Below are 22,744 nucleotides of genomic sequence, written 5' to 3'. Positions count from 1 at the left end.
GGCTTTCTTTCTTTAAGTCTGAACTAGGTGGTTGAGATGTGTTTTTGTGTTGTAAATGCAAGGAGGATCATGTTGGATCTTATACTAAAGGATTTTACTCAATAGCAAGATAGGAGTCATGCATACTGATCGGAGCGTGAAGACAAGAAGGAACAGAAAGATCAGGACATTAAAGTGAAAACTTATTGCCATTTGGCTTATTAGTAATGTAGTTCCCATATTTTAGATGCCGGCCGGCCGGCCTAGATTCGTAAACTTTGTCAGTTGCAGCATATCTAAACTCAAATCAAATCATGAATAGAACAACGGGATGTCAATAAGGATGACCGTGTGTCATCAACCTTCGTAGATTGGTGTAACTATACATACAATATTTATTATTAAAGTTGGGTCGTGTACTTACCAGGCACTGTGACTATTGCCCACAGTCGGTGAAAGTGAAGGGTTGAGAAGTTGATTCTCAGATACACAAAAAGTATACCCCCTTAGGCCGGTTCCTACGGGGAATGACTAACCCATGCTAACTGGTCTGGCAAACTGGCCGCGCTATTATGGTAAAAATGTTAAGCGATCAACTCTCTTCGACCGCCAGCGGTGTAGTCTCCACCGTTCCGTTGATTTTAAACCTCCAATGGCTCTTTCTCCACCGCTATAAAAATGTGATATTCACACTCAGAAATTACACCAAATTTTTTAAACAAAACTTTTCTATCTTTATCTATCTTATCTTCAAAATGGCAAAGTTTGAATCCCAACTTGACTTGGCAACCCAACTTGATTTTTCCGGAGTGGTGCTTGAAGCCGCCGTCAGTAAGATATGTGAAGGTTATAAAAAAATAGGTAAAAACCAAAGAAGTCTACAAGTTTTGGATATCAACCAAATCAAACCTCCAACTAAGAAAAGACAAAGAAAAGTTCAAGGGAAGGAAAATTTGAAGGCAAAGAAGAAGATAAACAAAGAAAACTCTGTTCACGAGCGCATTAATTTTAAGTTTGGTGAAATGAAGAAGATAAACAAGATGAAGAACATTGTCCCAAATTTTTACTTTTAAAGTCTTTATTGTAAGTTATGTCATTATCTAGATGAACTAGAAATAACCCGTGTCGTAACGGCACAATATGAGTCGGAATAATTTTTGGACATAATAATTTAAATAAATACTACAAAGTATGGTAGAATTATTTGATCCCTTGAGAATTTGTATCTATGAAAATCTAAGATATTTACCATCCAAATAATTACAAATTCGGTTACCCTTGTAATTGATTAAAGTAATAATTTTTGATAAATATGCCAGGTAAATTATTTTACTTTTCTCTAAAATAATAAGTTTTTTAGTCGATCCCCAAAGATTGGTGGTCTTTGATATTGTTTTGTGTTGTATTCAGATCATTATGCTGAACGAAACCATATGCCATAACGACACTGTTTATGGCTGATGTAATTTTTTCCAGCCTTTTAATCATTCAATTATGAGAGAGTTCTCTATTTTGTTTCCAACAAAAATAATGTCTACGCAAATGTAATAAAATTATCCATATACATCACCAAAATTCTAGAGATAACCCATGTCATAACGGCACATATTGCAACATTATCTACTAACATGGTGAATCTTGAACGCAACCTAAATCACCTATAATATCGTGTTCTAATAATATTTATTAAAAAAAAAGGAAAAGGGGTAACGTGGTATTTAACTGTTGCCTCTAGAAGCAACATAGTTGGCCTCTAATGTATCTTCTGGTTAGGTCGAGTCCAACATACTTTTTATTAGTTCTAAGTAATTTTTTTAGGATTAATACAGATAGTATGATATTATTCGTACATCTTCTTCTCTATTATTCCAAAATCAAAATATAAAAAATTAGAATGAAAAAAGGTCGGCATTTGTCCTGCGTAGAAGCTATTAAAATAAATGAATATTCTGATGATATTTTAGTCCAAATTTTGCGTGAGCCTTTATTTCGCTTCCCCAAAAGTTACTCATTTTTTCGAAGCTAACAACTTCCCTCAAATTTCGTAGATCCCCACTACAACTTTGATTTTTACTTCACATAAGTTAATGAAACCGTTCAAATTTCCATGTGATGTAGATTATATATCAACCGAATGGGTTTTTAACCCACTCTTGATTTTCCATCTCATGTCAACGAAAATTTTGGAGAAAGCCATTCAAGGATTTTATGTATCAGACGTGGCTGAGGAGACATGTGCAACTCATTATGTAATTGTGATTCTTTGCACATGTTTATCAATTAAAGGGGAAAATTCATAGAAACGAAAATGGTGGTTGCGATTCTTTCACTAAACATCTTCATATCAACGATTTTGTGCTTTGATTTATTTCTCATCTGGGAATACTATAAGATTTTGTTCTTTATAAATTGCTTATATATATTTTTTATTTAATTTAATTTTATTCTGATGCATGATTTAAATAAAAAGACAATTGATTATTATGGATTTTCTCTATAATTGGTGTTTTCATGTACAATTCTTCAATGACTGGAGAATAACTTAGTTTTCATTTAATTTTGTGGATTCAATTGAAATTTGTGACTCTTGATTTTGAAGATTTCTTGGTGTTTTATCTATTAATTTATTGAAATATTTATTTATTTGTTACATGGGACAGTTAAAGCTAATGGTTTTAAGAAAATATATTTAATTTTTATTTATGAACCTAATTATGAGGGAACCCACTCAAAGTATATTCATGATGAAAAGAGGTTACAACTCTTACATCCGTCAGGTGTCTTTGGTTGAGATGAGACTGGGATGGTTGGATGCAGCGTTTGTCTCCCAAAATGTTATTCGTCCGTCCAAGCTCAAAAACCCATTCTGTTTTGTATTATAGATGAAAGAGGTACTAATGTAAATTAAAATTCCAAACTTTTAATGAAAGATGCACTAGTTTTATATTAATAATATCTTAAAATTAAAATTTGATACAAATGAAAGATGCATCATACAAATGAAAGATGCATCATATTTGGGCTAATCTAAACTCATCATATATGGGCAACACCCTCATGATAAGAGAATAATCATCAAATTGAAGATCTTTTCCCACTCTGTTGCGCCATTCAAGCCGACACATTTGCTCCACATCAAATGCGTTTTGGCTATTTTGTCGGTTTCGATAACCTTCAGTAAGTGCAGCAACAAACAACTTCACATCCTTGTTGATTATTCGGAAGCGATGACACAACCCATGTACATCTCGATTATTGAGGTTCAATGTTTCTTCTTGAAATCTATGAAATATGCGACTCCATACAGTAATGGGATGTTGTTGTCCTTCATCGACCATATCTTGTATAACAAAAACATAATTCCTGCAAATGGATTCATCTTCAGCTTATGCGACCTGACATGTTAGATTTGTGGAGTGAGAGAATGGATATTGAAGAAATGGTGTGAGCTGAAATGAATTTTGATATTGTATTTATAGGATGATGAAATGATGACCGTCAGATGAGATGATATAAGCGGTCGAAACTACACCTACCAGTTTTTTGTACACCGAGCGGTCGAGTCTCGACCGCTCGGTAGAAACTTGACCTGGCCTGGCTAAGTGGTAAATTTTCCACTTAGCCAGGCCAGTTTGCTTGTTTGACAACTCCATAGATGGCTGCAAAACTGGCAAATTTATTGATTTGTCACATCCATAAAAACCGACCTTACACTTGCTTCTGGGAATGGACATATACAAACAGAGAAGGAAATCATAAATTATTAAGGTATCTTTTTTCTGTATTGTGTGTAATCTTGGATATAATGAAAGTGGTCCCTTGAACCATAATCATGGTTGTGGATCAAGTTTTTTTAGTTCATTAATTGACATAATCTCTAAAAAGAAGCAACTTGTTGTAGGGGGTGAGGGTTTTATTAGAGGGGTTGAACCATGATAATAATGTCCCTCTAGTTGGTTAGGGGATGTCCTATAGGGGCTGTAAATTGTCTAGATTACCCTTTTAACTTTAAATTGACTAATTTACCTCCTTTTTTTAGTTAAAAAGACCGAATTGTCCTCCATTATATTTAAACCTAATAAGAAGAGGAAAAAAAAAATCAAAATCAGTTTTCTTCATCTTCTCTTATCTTCCATGAACCGTAACCCCCGTTAAAACCGAAAACTTCATCATCTTCGATTAATGGCCGATTCGAAAATTAATAATCGTTGATTGAAGTCTACATTAGAGATGACAAAGAACAAGAAAGTTGACGAAGATTGTAGTGATTCTAATCAAGAAAATCCTCCAATAGGTGAAGAACAACAATTTCAATTTCAAACCCCTAAACCAGATAAATTAATTGGAATGACTTACATGAGGTATGTTTTGAAAAACCCAGTTAGGGTTTAGTTTATTATATTCGATTTAAGTTAAATTTCTATCAGAATTAGGATTTTCGATGAAAATCGAAATTTCTAATTCTGAGTTGATGTGAGTTACGGTTGGTTTTAAATAAATTACGAACCGTAACTGAATATTTTGATGTTGTTACGATTTGTAACACTTCAATTACATTCAATTACCAACCGTAGATTTATAAATCTGAGAATTTTGTTCAGTTACGGTTGATGTCGAAACCAAACTTACCAACCGTAATCCATTCTGCATGTCTCCAAGTTGTTCTACGGTTTGTATTTGTATTAACCTTACCAACCGTAATTTTTTTACGGTATGTATTTGTATATCATTTATCAACCATAAATAATCGTGTATCTGAATTCAAATATATTTTACGGTTCAAAACTTTAGTTGATTTACCAACCTTAATTTAGTTAAGTTATGTATTGTTATCAACCTTTTCAACCGTAAATCATCCTGTGTCTGAAAACTTAAGTATCAAACATTGTTACGGTTGGTCTCGATCCGCAACTCACGAGCCGTAACATGTTACCGTTAGTCTCTACCCTCAACTTACGAACCGTATCTTTTTACGGTTTGTCTTGATTGTCACTTTTCAAATCGTAGATATTTTTGGTCACAATTTTTTTGGTTTATTTATTTCTATTTTGTTTGTTCAACCCTTAGGAAATCAATCAATTGTATTGCTTGTGTAGGAATCCTGATAGGGTAAAGAATAAGAGAGGGAATAACTTAACTCTGATTGATCATACGCCCACCCCTCGCGGTGACAAGTATTTAGGGGTAGATTATAGAGGTATCCACAAGAATGAGAAGAAGAAGAGTCAATTTGAAATCAGGTTGAGAGAACCACCTGTAGCTGAATCTGGGGTTAATTTAGAAGAAGCGGAACCTAATGATCAAGAAACTGAAGAGGTGAGAGTCGAAATTAACTGTGAAGGCAAAAAAAAAAACAAATTGTAGAGGAAGAATCTAATGATGAAGAAGAGGAAGAAAATTCTAGTGAATCTGATGATGAAGAAGAGGAGGAAGAGGAGAGACAGGAAGCAAATGATGAATATGAGGGAGAGGAAGTAAATGATGAAAAGGAGGAAGAGGAAGCAAATGATGAAGAGGGAGAAAAAAACAAGGGAAAGAAATTATTGTAGATACAACTCCAGTTAAACAAGTTAAAGAAAAGAAGCCGAGAAAGGAACCTAGACCAAAAGGGATGCATATTCCTAAAGGAAAAGAGTTGTTTTTGCCACAGAAAAAGAATAAAATACCTTGGGGCGAGGCCCCAGATAAGTCCTCAATCTTATTTGGTTACACCAGTTCTTGGACCGCAAAAGTTTGTGAGACTAGGGTATGATTTTTCTTTAAACATTGTTATAACTTATTTCGATTCATTTTCTTTGTATTTTTGTATATTTCATTTATCTCAGTTTAATAAAATATGTTTGTATTTTTTTAGGATCATGCAAGGGTGAACAAATTTCTCAAGCGTCAAAGGGATAAATATTGGCCATTAGGTGAAGAATGTTCTTATGTTCGTACTCTAGTGGTTCATTCAGGATTAGGGCCTAGAATTTTGTATACCCAAGCAGAGTATGATAGTGTTGTGGTCTCTGCCTCCAGGGAACGATATTGGATTGAAACCGATACGTTTCATCTCCGGAAGATGTGAAGCAAATTCTTGACTTGGAAGTTGAAGGAAAATCTGTGGCAGAAGGTTTCGACAACAACATGTCTTGGACTGATCTTTACATCCTTGTTGAAGAAACACTTGGGTGAGAGAAAAACGAAACCGAGATGAAGTATATGTTTGCTGCTGGTTATGCCCCAAAAGAACTACACAAGGTTCCTAAGATTAAAAAGCTATTGTTAAATAATTTGAAAACAAAGTTTGGAGACACGCTAAAAAAGGAATTGGCAGGTGAGGTAATAGATGAAGCAAGAGCTAGGCGTACATCCACAACGTATTTGTTGTATTATCTCGTGACCCTATTCATGACCGATAAGTTGGGAAATAGGGTGAATGTTCATTACTTACAATTGAAGGATTTGAACAATACCATAGAGTATTCGCAGGGCACTGCCACCCTCACATATTTACTTGACATCCTAAGAAAGGCCTCGAGGGTTGGAGCTACTGAAATTGTTGGGAGTGTTGCGCTTCTAATGGTAAGTTTGGTTACATTTTACAATTTTTTTATATGATAGTTTGTTATATTTATCATTTTTCGTCATGTGCCAGTTTTTTAAATTTTTTAGGCATGGGCGTATGACCAATTTTCAATCCTGAGACCTTCTACTGAATGGGAAGAAGATGATCATGGCCCTACAGGAAAGAAGTTCAAGTTCACTGGTAGACAAAAAAGGAACAAAGAAGAGAGGCTCATTCAAGTGAGGCAGGAAATAGATGATTTCACTGTTGAAGATGTTATCTTTGACCTTTATTTGAGGATTTCAAAATGGAGTTGATGTTCGTCAATTCGCACAGATCGCAGGCTACAACGGACCATTGTACCATCCCACAAGTTATGTTATGACCAATCCTCGTCGAACTCTACGCCAGATTGCTCATATTCAAGAAAAGTTCATTAAGGAAAACTTCAAATATCCAAGGAATAATATCCGAGACAAAAGGCCCAACCATTGTCCTCAACTTCCGCCCAACTCTCACGATTGATGCTTGGAACAACCACCATGACAAAAGATACCAACTCGCAGCGGGAGAGGCAACGACTTGTAACAATACGAAAGAAGCCGATGATGATTACATAGATTGGTATTATCATTTTGGTCATCCACATGTGATTAATAATGATCCGGAGGCCGAGCCACTTATTCAAAAGGCTCAAGAAAAAAGGAAGGTTGTCGAGGAGACCAAAGAGAAAAAGGATCTATTTGGTATGACTTGGAAGCAACTATATTTCATGTAAGTACGTAACTTTGTTATCCTCATGACTTGGAATTTAAAATTAATTTATATTATGGAATAATCTCTTAATTCTCCTTTTTATATGTTAATAGAAAGACCGAGGACAAGCTTTGGAAAATAATATGACTTCATGCATCAGCGGTAATGGTGTGATTAAAGATCCTCAACAAAGGAACTTACAAGAGAAAATAAGGAACATGCATGATCCAACCAAGAAAGAATTGTATGATGGGTTGGTCACGGAAGAAAGAGGCTTAAAGAGGAGCAGAAACTCTTTTGGAGGTGTGAGTACTAGCCATAGTAAACCGTCATCTAGCAGCGAAGAGACATATTTCGAAGAGGATGTGCACGATATGGGTACTATCCAAAGAGGCGGTCGTGGTCACGTTGGTCGTCGTGATGGTCTTCGCACTCGTGGTGGTGGTACCACCAACAAAAGAGGTCGTGGTCGTCGTGGTTAATTATGATTGTGTGACATTCGATAGGAGAACACCCCTTTTATTTCTTTTCTTTGTGTGATTATTTAGTTATGGATTTTAACTTATGGATATTATCAAGAACTAATGGTTGTGTGGTTAGTTTTTAGCTTATGGATATTATCACGAACTAATGGCTGTGTGGTTATGGATTTTAGCTTATGGATTACTAAGAATGAATTAACATCTTATAAATTTTGTGGTTAGTCACTGGTTGAATGAATAAATTGAGATAGCTCACCTATTAAGGTTGGTCTTGATTTTCAATTACCCACCGTAACTCCTCAAGGAACCAATATGTTCATTATATCAGATGTTATGGTTGGTCTCGATTTTCAGTTACCAACCGTAACTCCTCAAGGAACCCTCATATTCATGTATATATACTGTTACGGTTGGTATCGATTTTGAATGACCAACCGTAAATAACTCTAGAAATCAGAGATTTAGAGAGGTCACAATTACGGCTGATATGGAAATTAGTTAATCAACCGTAACTCTGAGGTAAAATTACTATGCATAGTTACAGTTTGTAACATTATCCGATTAATGAACCGTGACTCTGGAAATAAATTTTCTACAGAGTTCCGATTTGTATCTTGTAACTTTATACCAACAGTAATTCTATAGAAAATTCAATTCCAGAGGTACGGTTCGTATCGATGTTTTAGTTACCAACCGTAACTAGTTATTTTCAAAAAAAAAATATTTTGTACTAACATGTCCTTGCTTGATTTGAAAATATAGCCGTTGAAATCTTCAACAACTTTACTTTCAAAAATAGATCCGTTACATAGTAAAAATATTATATATATATATGCTTATCCACCTTACTTAGAAGTTACACCTCCACATGAATCATCTCCTACTAAACTACCTTAAACTAAATTATGGCTCAAGTTACTGATTTTACTTTGGAAGAAGATTCATGTATTTGCCGCAACTATGTTCTATGTTATCCAAAAAAAGGAGAAGAACGACGTCGATATGGTTTTTGCGAGTACAAGTAATTTGAAAACCATTTATGAAATTTTTTGTTCCGAAACAGGTAACCCTTATAACCGCGATAGAATTATGTTGTATGTTCGATATGGATCTATTCGGGATAAAGTTAAAGAATTTATGGCATTAGTTCGTATTATGGGTCAAATACGATTAAGGGGTGAAACTGACACTGAAGTTTTAGAGAGCTCTATTCAAGAATGGAGACGATGGAAATTGTCGAATTTTCAATACTTACCTCATTCCGACATCCTTAAAGACTTTTATCGCACTCGTAAACCTGAATATTAGTATCTTTTAAGTCGCATGAATACTTTGTATTGTCATTGGTTTAATGGTTGTAATATTGGTTTAGTATTGAAGATGGTTTAGTAATGAAGATGGTTTAATAGTTGTAAACTCAATTTCTTAGTTTTTAGTTCTAGTTACGGTTCATAACAAGATAATAATTACCAACCGTAACTGACCCTGGAAGATGAAATAAGTTTTTAGTGTTAGTTACGGTTCGTAACTAGATAATAGTTACCAACCGTAAATAACCATAAGTTTTTAATGTTAGTTACAGTTCGTAATGGAATGAACATTACCAACCGTAAATAATCCTGAGAGCTGAAATTGGTTATCAAATTATCTCAAGCTACTTGTATTTTTTGTTAAGAACAATATAACAATATAAATTGAACAAAATACTTCATTCATAACGTGAATCAAATAGATATGATATTGTCACTTTTAATCACATCACATTTAGTTAAAATACAAAATACAAAATACAAAATGTATTTCACCACCCTTCACAACATTTACGCATCCTCATCATTAGTCATAACTATGAATTGGGTTGGCCTCGACAACAGTATGGCCTTCCATATTTCAATTCTTTCCTCAAATCGATTGCATCAAGTCTTGGGAAGTTCACCGTTACAAACAAATTCCATCCTCAATGGAGGTAATGGGCTTCCTTCTTTCAATCGGAGGCCGATATAATGGTCTCCTAGCACGTACCAAATGATAACTGTTTTTGTTGTTGACAAATCTTCGTCAAACGGTATTCTTGTTGGTGCAAATATAAAAATCATATCTCTGGAGATTAAATGAATGACGCAATTGAATGCGTTGGAGAGTAGTTGGCCACGTATTGGCATGCATATCCAATATTCGCTTGTCAAACATTTATTGCCGTTTAACCGACTTTCCCATTCTGCAAAGCTCTCGTTTAACACCGCATCAGTTTCGTCTCTTTCAACTCTCATCACTGGTTTATAGAAGTCGGGGTGACCACGTAGTTCCATTAAGCATTTTTGTCTTACATAAGTAACTTGGTCACAATCCCACTCTTTCACGTCTTCAAAGGATCCAAGTTGATCCACGAAGACGTGGTAACCACAATTTCCATCACTATGAACATCATCCGTGGCCTTGATATAATCACGAATAAAGTCGGGGAAAAAAAGAAGGTAATATTCATAGAAGAATATAATAGTTCCGGATATATCGACCATTCTCATCTCTAAGTGGTGGTTTAGGCACTTCTTTTATACGAATCGTCTCCTTCTCCTTATCACCACTTGACGGAGTTTTTTCAACCATCAGACTCTTTCCATTGTTCCTTGCTAATTGTTTAACACCAACTTTACCAACAAGTCTTTTTATTGAACTATCTTGGGAGGAAACCTCAGAACCGATATAGGAACCTTTACCTTTAAATCCATCATCTTTTTTTCCACTTTCTTTGCAACCATTTCTTTTAGAAACAACTTTGCTTCTTTGTGGTTTTTTGGAGCGAAATACCGGACCTTTTCCTTTAACATCAATATTGTTTGTTTCACTTTCTTGAGTAGGAAGCTCGATACATTTTTCTTGTACATTTCGATGGCTTGGTTCTCCTTTATCTGCTTGACTTATTTTTCGTTTGTTTCTACCTTGAACATCCTCTTCTATCTCATCCTCCACTTCATATTCCTTTCTTAACCATTCATAACCCGAAGGATCTCTTTTCTTTGATTCTTCCGCCAATTCCCTTGCTTTTTTATTTCCTACGTACCTATTTTTTTCGTAGGAGGCCTCCCCTTACTCTTCCCCTTTGGTTTTTCCTTAATATCATACCTAGTTTGTGGATATACGAAATTACTCAAGTTACTCAACCATATTTTCCTTTGTCCTCGACTTAGTGTATCATATTTCTCGGCTAGTGCTTTTCCAATCTCGGTATCGGAAAACGTTCCTCCAAAATTTTGACCAACTATTGTTTTATGGAATGATATTTATTTCCAAAAGGGATCAACATCTTGAATCGAGATCACTTTGTATTGGTATATGGCTATAACATGCCGAAATGGGAGTTCCAAACTTGTCATGTTTGGACAAACACACTCTTCTTCATAATCCCCCAAATCAAAAATCTTGTACTTCATACATTATCTTATCAATTGCATGGTGCGAAACTGTTAATGTAATTCCCCTTAGCCACGATTTGTCTAACCATTTGGTGTGTTTTTTACTTCGGTTTTTTTCAAAAGACTCCGTAACTCTATCGTGATCACGGCGGAAATACGCATCCATGGCTTCGAATACCGTAACTAACTCATCATTAGAACTATAAGGTTTCTTCTTCAACCGATTGTGAAATGACTCCGCTGTACTTGTATCTTGGTTGTCAAAGTGCCTATATTGGTTAGTGAATGCCGCTACAAACTTCTCTTTGTGCGGATCCAACCAATCATCCAACAAATACTTCACAACACTTGGATAACTTCTTTTCCAATGAGCCACTAACATACGAGTTCTATCCTCATATTCATCCACGGTGATAGAATTTGTCAAGGCTCCCCACTCTGATTTGAAAATATCCCATTTTAGTTCCGCCAACTTGTCATCCTTCTTAAATTTCTCTTTGGCTTTCTTTTGTTGATCAACCGTTAGTCTCTTTATTCTCTTTATTTCGTTTTTTTTTTGGTTGGACGGACAATGCGTATTCACTTAGTTTCAATATTATTCCACAAGTGGAACGTGCAAAGAAGGTGATGAGCTTCCGAGAAACCCTTTTTATTGCATTCAACAAAGCATGTTCCTTGTTGGTAATAATCACCTTTGGAGTATATCCCTCTACGTAGAATAACTTCACTTGTTTTAGTTCCCACACATAGCTCTCTTCGAGCTCATTTTTCAAGAAGCAAAAACCAACACTAAAAGGAGCATTGGTAGAAGTTTACCCGACAATGTTCAACAACGGCATCTCAAACTTGTTGGTTTTGTATGTCAATCCATTAGAAGCACTTGATGAGAGCACCATGCCAACTTTACAAACTCAGGATGTGACAATAAAAGATGTTTTATTTGTCCTTTCTCATCTTCATCGTGGAAAACCGAGTAATTATGCTTCTCCCCCAAATGCCTTAATTGTTGCATTTCGTTCCTTTGTTCTCATTTCTTATTCTTCAATTTTGTTCTTGCATTGTATATGTTAGCCAAAGTAGAAGCATTTTGTGGGTTTCTTTGTTTTAAGTGAGCGAGGATATCAATGGGCTTCATATGATTTTGGGTCATTGAATCTACGATCATATCTTGTTCTTCAGTAAGGTTTCCAGCATAAGGGTGTGTTAGCAAACTCTCCGGTATAAGGTGGTTATGACTACCGCATACAACTCTTTCCAAAAACCACATTTTTTCCGCGTTCCTTCTAAATTGAAGCTTGAAGGGGCACATCGGGTCTTCTTAGAGAAAGTAGTATTCTTCCTCTTTGTCTTTGCTTCATGCACGATACCTTTTTTTTCGTGACTTTTATTTTGTCTACTACACTCGCAAACCATTTGAAAGCTGCTGTCATTAGTGAAACCATTACAAACTACGATACACATAATTAACTTGCTTCGTTCTCTAGCCCACTTCTTTGCATCATATTTCTCCTTCCATGTCTCCTCAGTTAAATAGTGAAAGGTAGAATCTTTGGTGAGAACTTCATTTTCTAAAGGTTGTTCATCCATTAGGGGAGATACATCCACGACCGGGACAAAAATATACTCACATTAGTGTAAAGGAGGCAACAAAATGACAATATATACAGTTACGGTTGGTAACCAAATACTCGAGACGAACCGTAAAGTACATACGGTTGGTAATGAAAACGGCCAAAAGAACCGCAAATCAACTACGGTTGGTCTCGATTTTCAACGTACCAACGGTAAATGCATCAAACATATCTTAATTAAACATTTCCAACCGTAGCAATCATTTGAAAACATACAGATTCATTTACGGTGCAAAACTAAAATAAAACATGAACCGTAAAAAGAGTTACAGTTGGTAACGATTTTCAGCTTACCAATTGTAATTTAGTGCAGTAAATACTGCCATGCACATGATGTGTTACGGTTGGTAACGAATGAACGACATAAACAGCCATTACTTAATTACGGTTCATCTCGAGTATTTCGTTACCAACCGTAACCGGTTTTACGATTTGGTTTTCCCCAAATTTATCTAGTTACGGTTGGTGGTTCATCTTTTACGAACCGTAACTGAGATTTACGGTTGGTTACGTGCAAAATTCCAACAGTAATTAGCTCCTAAAATGTAAATTTTCGAATTTTTTACGTACTTTAGATAATTTGGGGCAACAAAAATCTAATTGGAACTAATTTAGAAGTATACCTGGTCATTTTCAAGCATCGGTTGTTCACTTTGTTGGTTAATTTCTTCAATTGATTGAAATTGACCTTCACTTTGGGTTAAAACATCTCTGCCATCTAATAAATACTCCATATCCGGATCTCCATCAAGAGGTATGTAGTATTTGTTTTCTCTATCATATAGAGATTCACCCATCTCAAATTTGTCACTGGAATCACTCTTTTTAGTTGGCTGAATCAAAATCTAGGGTTTCACAAATATCACAAAGTTTTTCCTTTTTTTTCTCCTCTAAACTTTTTTTTTATACTTTAAAATCTGATTTTGTTTTGATTTAGAGTAAATATAAGTGAAACTTAATCATTAATACTAAACTAGATTATCAACACTAAACTACATTATCAACACTAGGCTACGTAAGGGTCAGTTAGTCATTATTAAAAAAAAATTTGAATAAGGGACACTTAAAATTACCATGTAATGATCCTTTTGTCTTATTAGGTTCGGCCCCTCTAATAATTCATTCGGCCCTATAATAGGTTTCAGGAAAAAAAAAAAACTTGTGCTTTGTTCTTTCGTGATTTCAAAATTCACAATGGTGATTTTTTGGGGGTATAATAATATATATGGAGGCATACCAAACAACATTTATTTTCTATCACTTCACCACCTCCTACTCCACTACCAGTTACCACCACTCTGTCTAATGAAGAAAAAATGAAGCTTGTTATGGGCTTACTTCTTGTTTTCATGTACATGTGTACTGGCAGCAGTTGTTACCGCTGATAATGGTAAGATTATGATCTTCTTTTTCTATTTCCTCCTCTTCTTCTACTGTTTGAATGGTTAAACTTATTTTGCTATGGGTTTCATTTTCATGCATTATCTAACAAACTTGAGGGTTTCTCCCTATTTCTTAAGTGAGTTATTTGTGTATTTTTGTTTTTTGTTTATGGGTGTTTTTGCCTCGATTTATGTGTATTTTTTTGTAGGACAGGAGTTTCTGCTTTGTTAACGTTATGGGACGTATGGCTAGAAGAATATAGTAGTTTTCGTGTTATGTGATATGTGGGGGGATTCAGATGTCTAGACTCTAGATTCCAGAGACCTTGATTTATTGTTATTATTATTATTATTTTTTTGATCAGATGAATTTCTTATATTGTGAAACTTTTTAGGTTATCAATTTGTCCAAATTAAAATAGCTGCTATGACATGTAACCTGTAATGAGAGATGTTGTTGAATATGAATTGTACATGTTTTGAAGGAAAAAAAAAACTCATAGCATTATTTTGTTTTTTTCTAAAAAAAAATGACTGAAATGATACTGTATGTTTTAAGTTTTGTTCGTGGTACAATAAATTCAGTTTCAGAATAATGGTTGGGGACCCAGAGATTAACTTTTGGATCTGAATTGGAGACACCTCTAGAGGCTTTTTGGTGGTGTTACGGTGTTGGTATGATCCAAATGTCCTAGCTAGTATTGAACATATGGACTAGTTAAATTATGGTGGATGTATTCATGGATTTGTATTATATTTTGGGGAGATCTCGAAGAGCCAATTACTAGTATCAAGAGGAATGGATGATTAGCTTCTTTCAAAGAGTTAAAGCTAATTCGCATGTTGATTTGTTGACATCAGTCGCACAAATTAAAATGTATATGCGTAACTTATATGGGTATTGTGACTGTAATTGTTAGTAACATCTTATGAGCTATGCTTTATTTTGCAGGTGCCTTAATTGGGGTGAACATTGGTGAAAAAGTGGGGGTCTAACAACCACACCCAATATTTCGCTTAGCAATCTGTATGGACTAATCCCAATATAATTTTGGGAGCACCAACTAATAAAGCGAGCTCAATCAAGAAATATATCAAAGAGTTATATCTCAAGTTCTCAATTCAATCCGCTATCAAACAAATAGGAATTTGCGAGCCCGATTGAATAGAAGAAATAACTTGGATGGTATCACAAACCAATATCCAAGTGTCAATCAATTCAATCAACAACCCAAAGGCCGGATTCAAGAATGATTGATCTTAACGCACAACCTGTGATATTTCAATTATAAAAACATATATAATGCGGAAAAGAAATAACACAGACAACAGAAATTTTGTTAACGAGGAAACCGCAAATGCAGAAAAACCCCGGGACCTAGTCCAGATTTGAACACCACACTGTATTAAGCCGTTACAGACATTAGCCTACTACCAAGCTAACTTCGGTCTGGAATGTAGTTGAGCCCTAATCAATCTGACACTAATCAAGGTACAGTCGCGTTCCAACCACGCCGGATTCTGCACACTTGATTCTCTTAGCTGATCTCACCCACAACTAAGAGTTACTACGACCCAAAGTCGAAGACTTGATAAACAAATCTATCTCACACAGAAAAGTCTGTTGAATAGATAAATCTGTCTCCCACAGATATACCTATGCTTTTTGTTCCGTCTTTTGATAAATCAAGGTGAATATGAACCAATTGATAAACCAAACTTATATTCCCGAGGAACATCCTAGTATTATCAATCACCTCACAATAATCTTAATCGATTAACGAAACAAGATATTGTAGAATCACAAACGATAAGACGAAGATGTTTGTGACTACTTTTCAATCTTGCCTATCGGAGAATAAATCTCGAGCAAATCTTAAAGAAGATAGTACTCAACATGATAGAAAACAACAAGATCAGAACACGCAACTACAGAGAAAATAGTTGGGTCTGGATTCACAATCCCAATGAAGTATTCAAGTCATTAACCTACAAGGTTTTTTGAAAAATCTAAGGTTAAAGGATAATCGACTCTAGTCGCAACTAGTATCACACAAGAGGTGTAGGGATTAGGTTTCCCAGTTGCTAGAGTTCTCCTTTGTATAATCTTCAAATCAGGGTTTACAATCAATGTTACCTTTCTAAAAAAGCATTCAACATTCACCGTTAGATGAAAACCTGATTGGATTCAAGCTAATATCTTTCAACCGTTATATCGAACTTAGCTTGTTATACACAAATGAAATGTACCATCATTTAGATAAAGGTAACCATACCTAAACATGTACACTTAGTTGGTTCAACAATAGTTAACCAATGGTTAGACATATGAGCAATTTCATATCAACCTTATTCATCTTTAGCATAACTAGTTCAAATGACTCAAATGAAACTAGTTAGAGAGTTGTTCAATTGTTTATATTCTCATAGAAGTGTACAAGACACAGTTGAAGCAAAATCGATTTTGATTCACTCGAATCATTTCATGAACATTATAGCCAAGGTTTGCAAAATATTGCATTCCTTATTATATAAATGTATTCGTTCATGAACAAACCGATTTTAGAACATAACCTACTTAAGTATGCAAACGGGTACGCATACGTAAGTAGACGGACTGAGTTTGGTTACGCCAGTACGCGTACGGGTATGCATACCATTTTACTCCTCCAAACTCCAACAAAAATTCACGGAACTTGAACTTCCGCCAGTATGCGTATGGGTATGCATACATAGTTCCCGGACTTCCAACAACCAACCAGTACGTGTACGGCATGCATACCATGGTTCCCGATTTTGGACTTTACACAAATGTGAATACACACTATGTTTATATCCAATAATGGTTACATGTTCTAAACCCTCATTTCAACCATTGAAACATTCTTGGAAGACGACAATAGCTGTCTCACACAAACTATTAGCTTCAAAGCAATTTTCAATTGATCGAATGATCAGTACGAAACATTCCGAGTTTACATCAAATGACTGTTTCACATGATCATCTTTTGACTTTCATCAAGAATAAAAGATGAACTTGGTTAAAGCGAAAGCTTACCAACATATATTTCGAGAAATAGATAAGCGAGATAGACTTTTGAGTGATATATAACACGCGATATTCTTGGCAGCGCAGGTAATAAAGTCGTTATCGCTGGTGTTTTTATAAATATTTCTCGCTAGAAAGTCTATCGCTCAATGGTTTTCCCATAGTGGCACAATTGGTTTGCCATGCCGCCTGGTATGCCAAACCAATTTTTTTTGGCATGTACATAGTAGGAATAGGCCTAATTCCTTTCAAGTGGCCCCTAAATATGCAAGGTAAAAAAGGGACCAAATGATGATTTTTCCAAAATATGCTTCATAAAAAAAAGGGAAAAATATCGTTTGGTCATTTTTTAGGTGGGCCCATGTCTGTTTAGTCCTTTGGGAAAACGCCTTTACTGTTTGGTCCATAATTATTTAAAAATATAAAACAGACAAAAGTACTCTTCCATGTTAATTTTTACTTATTTTCTTGTAGCAGTTCATTCGTCAAAATGAACTCCTGTTAATTTCTACTTATTTTTTCAGAAAACATATAAACCACAGTTCATTCCAGAAATAAACTCCATATAAAAACCTAAGAAAACCATAGTTCATTCCAGAAATGAACTCCATATAAAAATCTAAAAAAACAGAGTTCATTCCAGAAATGAACTCCATATAAAAACCTAAACAGAGTTCATTCCTGAAATGAACTCCATATAAAAACCTAAAAAAAGCAGAGTTCATTCCAGGAATGAACTCCATATAAAAACCTAAAAAAACTGAGTTCATTCCAGGAATGAACTCCATATAAAAACCTAAAAAACAGAGTTCATTCCAGGAATGAACTCCATATAAAAACCTAAAAAAACAGAGTTCATTCCAGAAATGAACTCCATATAAATCTTCATCTTCTTCATCATCTTCATCGATTTCATCTTAAGAAGCAACAACAAAATACATAAATCTTCATCTTCAAACAGCAGGAGCATATTTCTAGGGTTTGACGAGTTCATCTTCAATATCAACATATTTCTAGGGTTCATCTTGAACAACAAACACCAGCAAAGAATCATATTTGACGAGTTCATCTTCAACAGCACACAAGTTCATCGTCGTCTTCATCAGCAGATTTGAATTCGTCATCTTCGAACGCCGTCTTCATCTTCAACAACAAACAAACATGAGTTCAGATCTAAAAAATCTTCAAACAAACATCGTCTTCGTCGTCTTCATCTTCAACAACGACGAGTTCATCTTCAACATCTTTAAAAGATGCAGCAGCAGATCAAATATTCAAAAAAATTGTCTACATCTTCAAGCAGTAGCAGGAAGAAATATAAAAAGAAAAAAAGAGAGAGAAATTCTAGATCTGAAAATATAGGAGAGAGAAAGTAAATCTGAGAACGATATCTTCTCTCTTACTTTTTGATTATATATATGGTCCTAATATAAAAGTATTTCTGCCACTACAAGATGACAATTACATCATCCATGACATCACCCTAGGACCAAACCATAATTTCTAAGACCAAACTATAATATATTTTCTCAAATAAGACCAAACAGACATATGACTGAGTCAACTGGACTAGACTCTCTAATATATTATTCCTAGGACTATATGGTATTTCCTACAGGAAAAAGGGAAAAATATCGTTTGGTCTTATTTAGGTGGTCCCAAGTCAGTTTGGTCATTTGGGAAAACGCCTTTACCGTTTGGTCCATAATTATTTAAAAATATTAAATGGACACCATTCCGTGTTAATTTCTACTTTTTTTTTGTAGCAATTCATTCTTCAAAATGAACTCCTGTTAATTTCTACTTATTTTTTCAGAAATCACCTATATAAACCAGAGTTCATTCCAGAAATGAACTCCATACAAAAACCTAAAAAAACAGAGTTCGTTTATGATATGAACTCCATATAAAAACCTAAAAAAAACAAAGCTCATTCCAGAAATGAACTCTATATAAAAACCTAAAAAACCGGATTTCATTCCAGAAATGAACTCCATATAAAAACCTAAAAAAAAAACAGTGTTTATTCCAGAAATAAAAACCTTAAAAATATCTTTTGGTAGCGTAGTGATTGTAAAAACCTTAAAACTTAAAAAAAACAGAGTTTATTCCTATAAATAAAAACCTAAAAAACAGAGTTCATTCCAGAAATGAACTCCATATGAACTGGTCACATTTAGCGTCGCGATTATAAGAGAAATAAAAACCTGAAAGACTAAAAATACCCTTTTTTGTTATAGGAATTACATGATATACCACGGGACTATAAGAGCAAAGGCTATGGAATGAGTGTTTTTAACACTCATTTACTGCCAAAGTGAGTGAGAGACTGAGTGAAAGAGTGTTTTTTTGACCGTGGGAGCCTAAAAAAGGACACTAAACGGCTGATCTTTATCCGTTTGGAGAGAAAATTAACATTTGCCTTCTCTCGTACTTTTTCTTTTTTTAATAATAAAATCCTAATTGTGGGTCCTACATCTAAGAGTTTTAAATTAATAAAAACTCTAAAAATAGGTTTGAGAGGCATATTTTCAGCCGCTCAATGTTTTTTTTTTCTCCAAACGGCTGATTTTTAGCCGCTTAGTCTCCCCTTTTGCCCACTCATTCGCCCCAATAAGTGTATCAGTGATTATTCATGAATGAGTGGGTGTTTTCACTCCATAGTAGCACCTAATTTGAGCAAATTCAGTGATAATCATTCATATTGAATGAGAACACTTACTCCATAACCCTTGCTCTAAGGAAGACATGCTGATTGTAACGAGGGTAACTTCCTCATATGGATATAATATAAGTCGGAACAAATCAATTTCAATCGGTTTTCAGAACGGAAAATCTCTCAAAGAAACCCTAGACGGCACAGAGAAGAGAGAAATGGGTAAACGAGGACGAGATGAATCGATTGAGGAAAAAGCTAGAGCAGCAGTGACGTTGAATAGTTTAAATTCTGAATTCCGTTTTCTAGGTAAAGATACTAAATCTGTATTAGACCTATGTGCTGGCTGTGGTTGGATGCAACTTGCTGTTGCTAGAATTTCGAAAGGAGGTTTTGTTCTTGGTGTTGATCTCCATCCGATTACACCTATTCTAGGCGCAATTTCAATACAAGAAGATATCACTACTCGTGTGTGCAGAGATACTATTAGGAAACGTATGACTGAAAATGGTTTTACTGGTTTTGATGTTGTAATGCGTGGTGGATTGTCTTCTGATTCTCGCGCTACTACTTGGGATCAGGCATCTTTGCTTACTACATCAATTAAACACGCTACTAAATTTTTATCATCCGATGGAACTTTTGTCACCAAGGTAAATATGAGTTTCTTTTTTCCAATACAACGCCTGAATTTTTGTTATGTTAAGAGTGATCAATTTATGAATGTCCCAAGGAAGATTGTGTGGTATCCAACAAGAAGTTTTTCTGTTCTGTATCATCAGTAGTGTCATACAAACAATCCGTCGGACTCGGAGTGTATGTATTAATTAGGGTGTTGATGATGCTGGTTACTTATAGAGCTTTGTAATTAAGCTGTTTTGATAATACTAAAAGTATTGAGAGTCCCACGTAACTGTGTATGTATGGGTTTTTTGTTGGATTGCTATTTTCTATGTATGTATGATGAGTATTGATTACTTTGTTTTGATGTCCTGAATGATAGATGTTCGACGGAGCAGAAGACTACAATCCCATGCTCTACTGTCTTGAGCAGGTTAGGCTTCTGTTTCCTTCTCCTTACCTTATTATTATTAGTACTAGGGTATCACCCAGGCCTTCGGCCTGGGCTCAACCTCTCGTGCGTCTTCGGCGCGGTGGTCTTTAATATCTAGCTGTGTTTTCAACATATCTGAACCCTTTTGGTTGGAATTATTCTAGATAACATTGATCTTTTGGCAGATAGGTTCTATGCGATGTATACTATAATGTAGAGTTTAAATGAATTCCTAGTATGCTAAATTTCATTACATATTTCAACAGAAAAGCACTTACAAATGGACTATAATGCGGCTGAATTAACTGCGCTAAAGTGGCAAGTGATAGTGGCCAAAGGGAACACTTATTAACCAAAGACTGTATTCGTTTGGTAATAACTAAGGTCGATTATTCTCAGTTCGGCCAAATGGTTGGTCCGAGGAAGTTCCTTAGCGTTGGTAAATGGGATGCCAGGTTAACAGTCTTTCTCCCATCTCGATAGTCATAATTTAAGTACCCAAAAACTTGTTGATGCTTTATATTCTTTAGTAAACCATCAAAGGGAACACAGTGTTGCTTTTGTTCTTTTGTTCGACTTGGTGATCCTCGCAGAGACAATACCAATTTCACTCACGGTAGTTCCTAACTTTGAAATTTTGCCTACACATTTGTTTTAGCAAAAGAGTCATTAAAGTTTTCCATACACATTCGTTGAATACATAAACAACTTTTCTAAAGATAGGAAGTGGGTAAGAAGCAAAAGAATACACAAACCGGGACTCCCAACCGATCGCCAGCGGATTCAAATACTCTAGCATTTTTAAATGTGCGTACACAATCCAATTGCCAAGTACGTAGTAATATGTGGTTGCAAACACAAAAGAATATGTAATGCAAAAACATTTAATTAACAACCTTCAAAGCAAAATAGAGAAGGCTTGGTCACTCACGTAATTAAGCATTTCAATTGTTCCTAATAAGATTTTTGAATTATGTAAATAAATTGCTAAATAAATTTGCTCATTCTAAAAATTGTCTAAATTTTGCTCTCTGTCTCCAAAAAAATTATACAACAACAAAAGAATTAAATCGATGTTGTGATCTAGTACGCTCAAGAGTCGAAACTAAAAGACTCAACACTCGAACAATAAATTGCTGAGCTTTGAACTGTCTTGTGCGTTTTTGAAGACCCTTCTTCAATCTTTGTCACCTGGTTAACAATGCAATAGCTTATTTCTTTAAATCTTATGAACAACTAAAAAAAGAAAATTTCAACAATCTAATTTTAAGATGAATCAATCCTTGGAAAAATAATTCGCTACCGCGTGATTATCTATCAAGCATCACCAGTTACAGCACACAACATTTTCTTTCTGACTCCATATCCTTTTCTGCTAGAATTTGGATGTTAAATGTGACTATCAAATGAACCATAATTTGAAAGAAGAACGGAAAAATACTCGTTACACGCAGAAAAGATGATTGAAGTGAAAATAAATAAACCATCTGCCATTCATGGAAGCCCCCATATAAGGCTTCAAATGCAAAATTTGCAACAACAAAAAATATTAATTAGTTACTTCATTGTGATGAAACACCAACGGAAGAAAGCAACAAATTTTTTTTTTTAGAAAATCGTCACAATATTATTTGCCTTTTATAACCATCCATGAAACCAAGGATCTTCAACAGCGGTATGCACAGATATGGTATGCAAAGAAAACAGTGGTAATATATAAACTTGTAAGGCAGTTGACAGTATACAAACACAGAACAAAAAAAACTAAACATGTAACTTAAAAATTCAAATTGCG

At 34.9% G+C, this 22,744-nt stretch overlaps 1 long non-coding RNA gene across 1 annotated transcript; it reads left to right on the top strand.

The window, feature by feature from the left end:
* Positions 1–20,402: 20,402 nt before the first annotated feature.
* LOC113273831 lies at positions 20,403–21,443 on the top strand. The gene is made up of 3 exons (XR_003322630.1): positions 20,403–20,548; positions 20,899–20,949; positions 21,216–21,443. It is a non-coding gene; the product is annotated as an uncharacterized LOC113273831 (long non-coding RNA).
* Positions 21,444–22,744: the final 1,301 nt, after the last annotated feature.

The sequence above is a fragment of the Papaver somniferum genome, chromosome 4, assembly GCF_003573695.1.
Source record: "Papaver somniferum cultivar HN1 chromosome 4, ASM357369v1, whole genome shotgun sequence".
Taxonomy (NCBI): Eukaryota; Viridiplantae; Streptophyta; class Magnoliopsida; order Ranunculales; family Papaveraceae; genus Papaver; species Papaver somniferum.
The sequence above is the reverse complement of the archived record's forward strand: the minus strand, read 5'-3'. Positions and strand labels throughout refer to the sequence as shown.